The sequence below is a fragment of the Falco naumanni genome, chromosome 8, assembly GCF_017639655.2.
Source record: "Falco naumanni isolate bFalNau1 chromosome 8, bFalNau1.pat, whole genome shotgun sequence".
Lineage (NCBI taxonomy): Eukaryota > Metazoa > Chordata > Aves > Falconiformes > Falconidae > Falco > Falco naumanni.
This window is the reverse complement of record NC_054061.1, coordinates 46,551,314-46,558,814: the sequence shown is the minus strand read 5'-3', so window position 1 is coordinate 46,558,814 and position 7,501 is coordinate 46,551,314.

Here is a 7,501-nt window from a genome sequence, read left to right as displayed (position 1 = left end):
CCTTTTAGAATACAATCTATCCACAAGATATTATAAATGGCTTTAAATGTCAATTTGAAGTGTAATCTTCCTTTTGCTATCATTTAGACATAATATTTTCAAATTATGCACTTCCCATTTTTACTTAGGAAAGGCGAAGTACTCTCCTGTCCAGCATATGGAGTTGGTTGTCAACACAAATGTCAGTACCTCTGTGATAATTTGGTAACATTTTTAAGAGTTTGTTGCACAACATGCTGAAAACATTTGAAAATCTGGTCCAAGTTTGGCATGAAAACTTTGAAAAATTGCTGAGGCTTTGGTGAGAATAAAAGGAGTGATGAGTCTATTTTTTGACACATTAATTTTAGATCTTGCTGAGAATATTTGCTAACATGCCATAGTAAAGAACTGCAGCCTTTGTTGAAGAACATAGTGCAGCTTTTGAAAACTTAAATATTGTGCCGTTAACTCATCTTTACTTTCCCCACTAAAGTTATAGTGGACCATTATGGAAATTGATAGCACCACCTATTGATGCTAGTAGAAAACCGCAGCTCATCATAATATTTTGCATAATTTCAAAAAGTGAGAAAAAATGTAAATATATAATCTCTGCTCTTTTAGTATTGCAACAGCCAATTGTACAAGTGGTCCGCTTCCATTATTCAGTTAACTAGTAAATGTTGTTTAGAAACGCTATTCAATAAACTTCAGAGAAAGTTTCTGGCAACTTTGTTGGGAGCAGGTGTGAGCTCCTGTGTTTGTGCAAGACCTGTTCATTGTGTGGTGCATGAATAGATGGTCCAGTGGAAATGCTGGTAATGAGGCAACAGCAAATGCATCATGAAAATATAGGAAATCTAAATGGTTCATGGGAATATTTTCTTGCAAAAAGTGCTTTGGAAATATGCACTCCCTCTTGAGCAGTATGCAATTGCAGCAGCGCAAGCCCCAGCCCTGTCAGGGGCCACGTGTGACAGGCACTTGGATAGGTACAGGACCTGCTGAAATCAATTGGTCTCGTTGCAGGTGCAGATCACATTGCAAGACTAGGGCACTGGATGTCAGATTTATGGGCCTATTACTTTGAACCTCAATTTTGTATCCTTTTTCTGCTAGCCTTTAGCAAAACTATTTTAGTTGTTTCCCAAACCCCCTTTTCTTGTACAATATGAGAAGACTTGGTAAAAAATACCTCTTAGCATTTCAACAATTTTTAACCTTAATCTCACATAACACACATGATTTTAACTCCTTGCTGCCTGCTGCTGTATTTGGGGTGCTACAGCCCAAATCTGGGAGTGAGAAGAGAGAAATACAGGTGCTTACACATCACATCTGGTACCGCTAGAGCCCTGTCAATAGTCAAAATACTTTGTGGAAGGATGGATCTGTGCTCACAATTGATTTCTTAAGGCCAAATCTCAATCTAATTTAGCTGTTCGTTATCTCACAAGATGTACCCCTTACGCTGCTTCTAACAGGCACAGCTGAGGGTGGTGGGTAGAAGGTAAGTTGATGCAGAGACTGTTTGTGCCCAAGATCTAGAGGAAACCTGTCTCCTCTGCCCCATCCTAACCATGGTCTTGTGCTGTATGTTTGGGTTAAGATCTAATTCATTGCTCTGTCCCTTATTTTAATTTACAGGTATAGAGCTGCTTTTGGACAGTTTTCTGCAGTGTAGTTGACAAGCAGGTTTTTGTGTATGTTGTTTACACAACATGAGCATTCCCCACAACACTGATCTGCACCAAGTAGTACCTCAAGCTAATAAAAAGTTAGTGAGATAACCTTCTTGGTAACTGAGACTAATCCTGCATTTTGCTTGACAAAATACATACCTGTGACATCTGACAGACCTTTACATTATCCTTGTTTGTCATTCAGATGAGATTTTCTTCTGTACTAAGCTCAAAATCTAAGCAGGTATGCTGTGGTTAGTACTTGTTATAATAGAATGTCCTGTTCTATTATATAAAGTCATGAAACATCTGATTTAATAGATGCTACTTTTTTGTAGCATGTTGTGCATAGTGTAGTTCCCTACAGCTTCTATGCACAGTATATTACCGTAAGCTTACAGTTAAAAAAATGCATGAATTAAGTAATTCTAGGGCCTGAGACACCACCGAGTCAGGCTGACAATGGCATCCTGTTTCAGAAGATGCTTTGTCTTCTCCTCAGGGCTGTGCAAAATAAAAAATATATCAAAAGAAAAGGCAAATGAAAACATCAGGAAAACAAGACCATCCCAAAAGCAAGGCACCTAAACTGGAGAAGTAGAACATTGGTTTTCTATCTTTTTATGGCCTTTTCATGTTTCCTTTTTCAGAAGCCAGGCCTAATATGAGATGATTTTTAAACTGATGTTATAATACTAACTCAGCAACTTGTTTCAGCCCATCTGGCTTTGCCTAACAGAAGAGTGGAGTGGCAGGATGCCTGTGCTGTCTTCTTCCCTTTATCTTTTGGTCTAGACTTTTTATTTTGTTATTATTATTAGATGTTGAGCAAGCCTGTCATGTGAAAGGCTGGATCATGAAGATATCCTGCCATCCACTGTCTGACAACTCACTCAAATTCTTGAAGAAAAATAAATATTTTATTTTCTTGCCTAGGTCTGGAAATGTTCATGAATACAAATAACAATGCAAATGGCACAGGGACAGTGGTATTAGGTATCGAAATGCCCATTGTGTATTTTTTACAAATACATTTATTATGCTAGAAATGCATGATGACTGAGAGAGAGTCCCTGTTGGTCAATGGTAGCTACAGTTGATGGATACAGATTATTGAATTTTATTTTAATAACAGGTAGTGACAAAGTGGCTCAGTGCCTAACAATGCATACAAATATCTGCTATATAAACACATGCAAATATATTTTTGTAATAGTCAATAAAATCCTATTGCTTCTCATAGGTTACAAGAAGAAGCTGGTGTACAAATCCATATGCACATAAAAGTATATAAAATCAGGAGAACTGAGCAGGTGCATCATTCAAAATGTGTTTCTTCACAAATTCAAGGTGGTCAGCATGTGCCAGTGCAGATCTCCGGGCCAGGCAAGTTGAGTGGGCGAATGCAATGGCTTATTGCAGACGTTGCACCTGGGGGTTTGCCACTGGCTGGGAAGGCAGTTTTAATTGTACCAAACCCCAGTGCCTCAGTGGGACGTTACCGTGATCATCGGCATTGACTTCTGCTGCCCTGCATCCTCATTGCTGCTGTGGCTGAGGACAGCCTGCTGGGTCTGTTTCTGGGGCCAAATCCTGCCAGCATGACCTGCTGTCTGCTCTGGTGCCTCTAGACTGTGCAGCTGCTCAGCACATCTGGCCAGGCATGTGCTACTTACCAGCCTAAGAGAAGAGAGGGGCAGTTGCCAGAAATGCTTGCTAAGGGTAGCCTGTATGCTCAAATGCAATAAGCCATAGGGTCCTGGTAACAAAATGGCAAATTTTGACTGATTTTAGGCAACAGGAAACAGAACATAGCACTTGTGAAGGGCACTAGGGTAAGGAGTGAGCCCCCCCATGAAGCCACCCTGGGCTGCGTTACTGCGTCAGCATGTGGGGCTGGAGCTGTGCTGCTCACCAGCTCAGCCAAGGGGACTGGCAGGGGGGTGTCTTTGCTGTCTCTAAAGTTTTCTGTAATCTCACTTTTCAAAACCAGCAGAACAGAAGTGAAGGGCTTGCGGGAGGAGGATTTGCAAGATATGGAAACACCGTGCTGATGATTTGACAATAAATGTTCTGCAATTACAGCTTCTCCTGCTCCTCTGACCTTCTGGCCCTGCAGTGCTCATTACAAACAAGGTCTGAGCTGCTCTGAGTTTGAAGGACTGAGTTTGACTCAGTCTTTGTGCTCTGGTAAACTCCCACTGCCTTCAGGACAAGTTTGATTTAATATAAGGAATAAAATCCTTGGGGTTTGGCCTTAGGAGAGTAGTAAATGCAATCAGCTTCTTTGGTCTGACAGAATGAATAAACAGAGGCTCCAGGGCACTCCTCGGCATCAGCAGAGATGGCAGAGATTACGAGGGAAGATCTGGATCACATTACTGATTTCCAATTCATGGTAACCACTTCCAAAAGAGATGTGGACGTCACCCTGGACAGCCCAGCAAAGGGGTCCCCTCTATGCTTTGCAGTGGTTAAAAATCAAATGGAAGGTATCAGTTGGGAGAGTGAAATAACAGTGAGAATATTAGAATGATGTTATGATAAAAACCTTTCTTTGTGTTCAGTTCTCATTACTCTGACTCGAAAAAGAAATAGCAGGAATAACAGAGCTTGTATTGGGATGATGGAAATTTGTGGAGATGTAAAAAGACTTCTGTATGAAGAGAGAGTGAAAAGATTTGTACGATTTAATTTAGATGAAGACAAACAAGAAGGGACATGACAAAGGCACAGTGGATAACATGCTATTGAGAAGTTAAATCCAGAACCACTTTGCCTCATCTCCTGACATCTGAATAAAAGCACAATCAATTAAATGGATAAAATGCACATTTCAGCCTAAAAAAGGAGATATTTGAACTCATCTTAAAAGGCTTACTGCAATGAGATGCAGTCCAAGCCAAGTAGCTGGTCAATCTTGAAAAAGAGTTAGATGTTTACATAGTCTTTTCTGAGTTATCTTAGATAAAGTGTACATGGCTTTAGGGGAACTAAGCTCTCAGGCTTCAGGGTCTAAGAAAACAAATAATCAAGAGGGTCCAGAAAATCATCTCGCCTATATACATTTATTCTATTTGCCTGTCATGGGCTTCTTGCATTTCCTCTAAAATCCCCGAAGCTTTGGTAGGAACCCCACTCTGCTGCCTTGGATGGACCATTATTTTGGCCTGGTGTGGCAGCTATGTTCTAAAAATTTGGCTTATGATGTAAATGGTCTTACTTTTCTGTGTTGTATAACCCAAACCAACTATACATGTGATATCTAAGTTTGATCCAAAGAGATACCAACAGAGTATTGCATTATTCCTGGTGAGCTGAGATTAGCTGTGCTGTCCCATCTCTATACCATCCCTGACCATACTTCACTGCAGGTTACTTTTCAGGAGAATAGCAGATCTCTGAAATTTGTAACTGCCTTGGGATTTGCACGAACAAATGCAAATGACAAGCAGGCTGGAGGAAGGGACACTCACCAAGTCCTTTCTGTTTTTAGTACCTTGTAACTCAAGAATTTATGTGGCCTGGCACTGTCCCTTGAGTGAACTGAAATGAATGGTTTAAGCTTGCATGTTCAATTTTCTAATTACTATAGGTTACGAGCAGGTAGAAGTAATGCTGCTCAGCTAATGAGCAGTAACTAGTTTAGTCATGGAAATTCACTCTCCACAACTGTCTCTATACACCCACACTCTGTCTTACCTGGGCTTTGCATATGGGTAAAACTTAAACTAAATTAAGTAAGGGCGTGAAAGGAAATTTTTCTTCATAACGTCTTCCACTAAGTTGGCGCTAATACACACTACCTCTTCTTTCTTTCAGTATGAAGTAAGGCAATAGAATAGATCTGAATTTGATCACTTAGACATAACTGAAGTGAATAGCAAATTAATCTGGAGAGATTTTAGTTAAGATGATCAGGCTCTGAGAGATAAGTCTTTGGGAAAGAGCCAAAATATGAAGAAAGAGATGATTATATGTCACTCTGAAAGCTGCGCAGAAGAAGTATGCCCAGGTGCTTACTTGCTTCTTTTCCTTTTGCAGGGAGGAGTCAGGATTGCCTGCTAACTCATTTCAGGTGCAACTAGTGGGGTCTGCGCTAATTTAAGGGTAAGGAGCTTAAATGCTCCTCTTCCCCTTCCCCCCCCCCCTCCCCTCCCCTCCCCTCCCCTCCCCTCCCCTCCCCTTCTCCTCTCCAAACAATTACAGATTGTGGTATCTCTCCCTGAACTTACTGTCTGATGGGTCACACAAATACCTGGTGAGCAGAGGGTTAGCACTTTACTGCCTGAACTGTGGTAAGCACTGAAGTTTATCTTTTTGCTTCTCTTTAGTTGAATTATATGAGCACTACTTCTCAGGAGCTGCACTGCATATTATGTGGTTACATGGTAAACGTGTTAGTTTTTTTTTTTTTTTAAGCTACTTGTGGAGAAAAGAGCAACAGGGAAGGAATTCCTGAAAGGAGTTATCAATATAAAGAGAGATTTGTCAGAACTTACTGAAAAACATAATTTATTGTGTTGCAGTGCATGAAAGGGGGTAACTTTATTGAAATTGTATTAATGGGAATACAGTTTTTTTGTCCCTATGATAAAGAAGAGGACTGGTAGCCCCCCTGTGCTTGAAGGACAGCTCGGGCTGTGGGTGAGCTGGCAGTAGTCTCCAGGGCTCTGTGGAGCAGGGGATTTTGGCATCGCTGTGATTCAGAGGCTTGGCTTGGCTTTCCCCAGGCCTTCTGTTTAACAGATGACAGGTTTGCCCTTTATGTACTCCAGCTGCAGCGTCCTGAGCGAAAAACAAAATCCACAGCAATACCTGAAGTTTTTCAAGTGGACCTTCCCTTGTTTTTGCCCAAGATTCCCCGTGTGAATATGTCATTGCTTTGTGTGCTGCAGCTGGAGGGTCTTGGGGTCTCCATCAGGTTGCTTGAGACCATCTAATTGAATTCAACTGGGGTGATGCTCCAGACAATTTTCAAAAAAAGCCCAAACCTAATGTATTTGTTTTTCTTAAGCATTCGTTGCTTTTGTTTGGGACCACGTTCTCAGCAGGCTTGCAGATGAAGATCACATTTGGAAATGGCTTGGTGCTGGCTTTTTTGCAAGCTGGTGTTACAGCTGAAGCTGGGACCTCCTGAAACTTGGGTCCTACAACCGGCAGTATTTATTGTTGGTATTCTATGTCATAGAATCATTTAGGTTGGAAAAGACCTCTGAGATGATGAAGTCCAACTGTTAACCCAGGACTGCCAAGTCTACCACTAAACCATGTTGCTAAGCTCTGTGTCTATGCATTTTTTAAACACCTCCAAGGATGGTGATTCTACCACCTCCCTGAGCAGCCTGTTCCAATGCTTCGTCACCCTTTCAGTGAAGAAATTTTTCCTAATACCAATCTCAACCTCCCCTGGCATAACTTGAGGCCATTTCCTCTTGTCCTGTTGCTTGTTATCTGGGAGAAGAGACCAACCCCCACCTGCCTACAAGCTCCTTGGAGGTACTTGTAGAGAGCAATAAGATGCTCCCTGAGTCTCTTTCTCTCCAGGCTGAACAACCCCAGTTCCCTCAGCTGCTCCATGTAGGACTTGTTTTCCAGACCCTTCACCAGCTTCATTGCCCTTCTTTGGGTATGTCTGTAGTGAATTGGGAATGCGATGACAGAAATAAAGGCAATTGATAACAGTTTGGGCTTTTATGTATAAGGATGCTACATTAGAGTGGCAGTAGACTTGGTAAGTGTCAAGTCTTAGGCTGCACCCGCAATATTGCGTGAAATCGTGGAAAAAGCGTAATTACAAAAATATTGACAAACTGTTGAGAAGGTGAGAAGAGCAA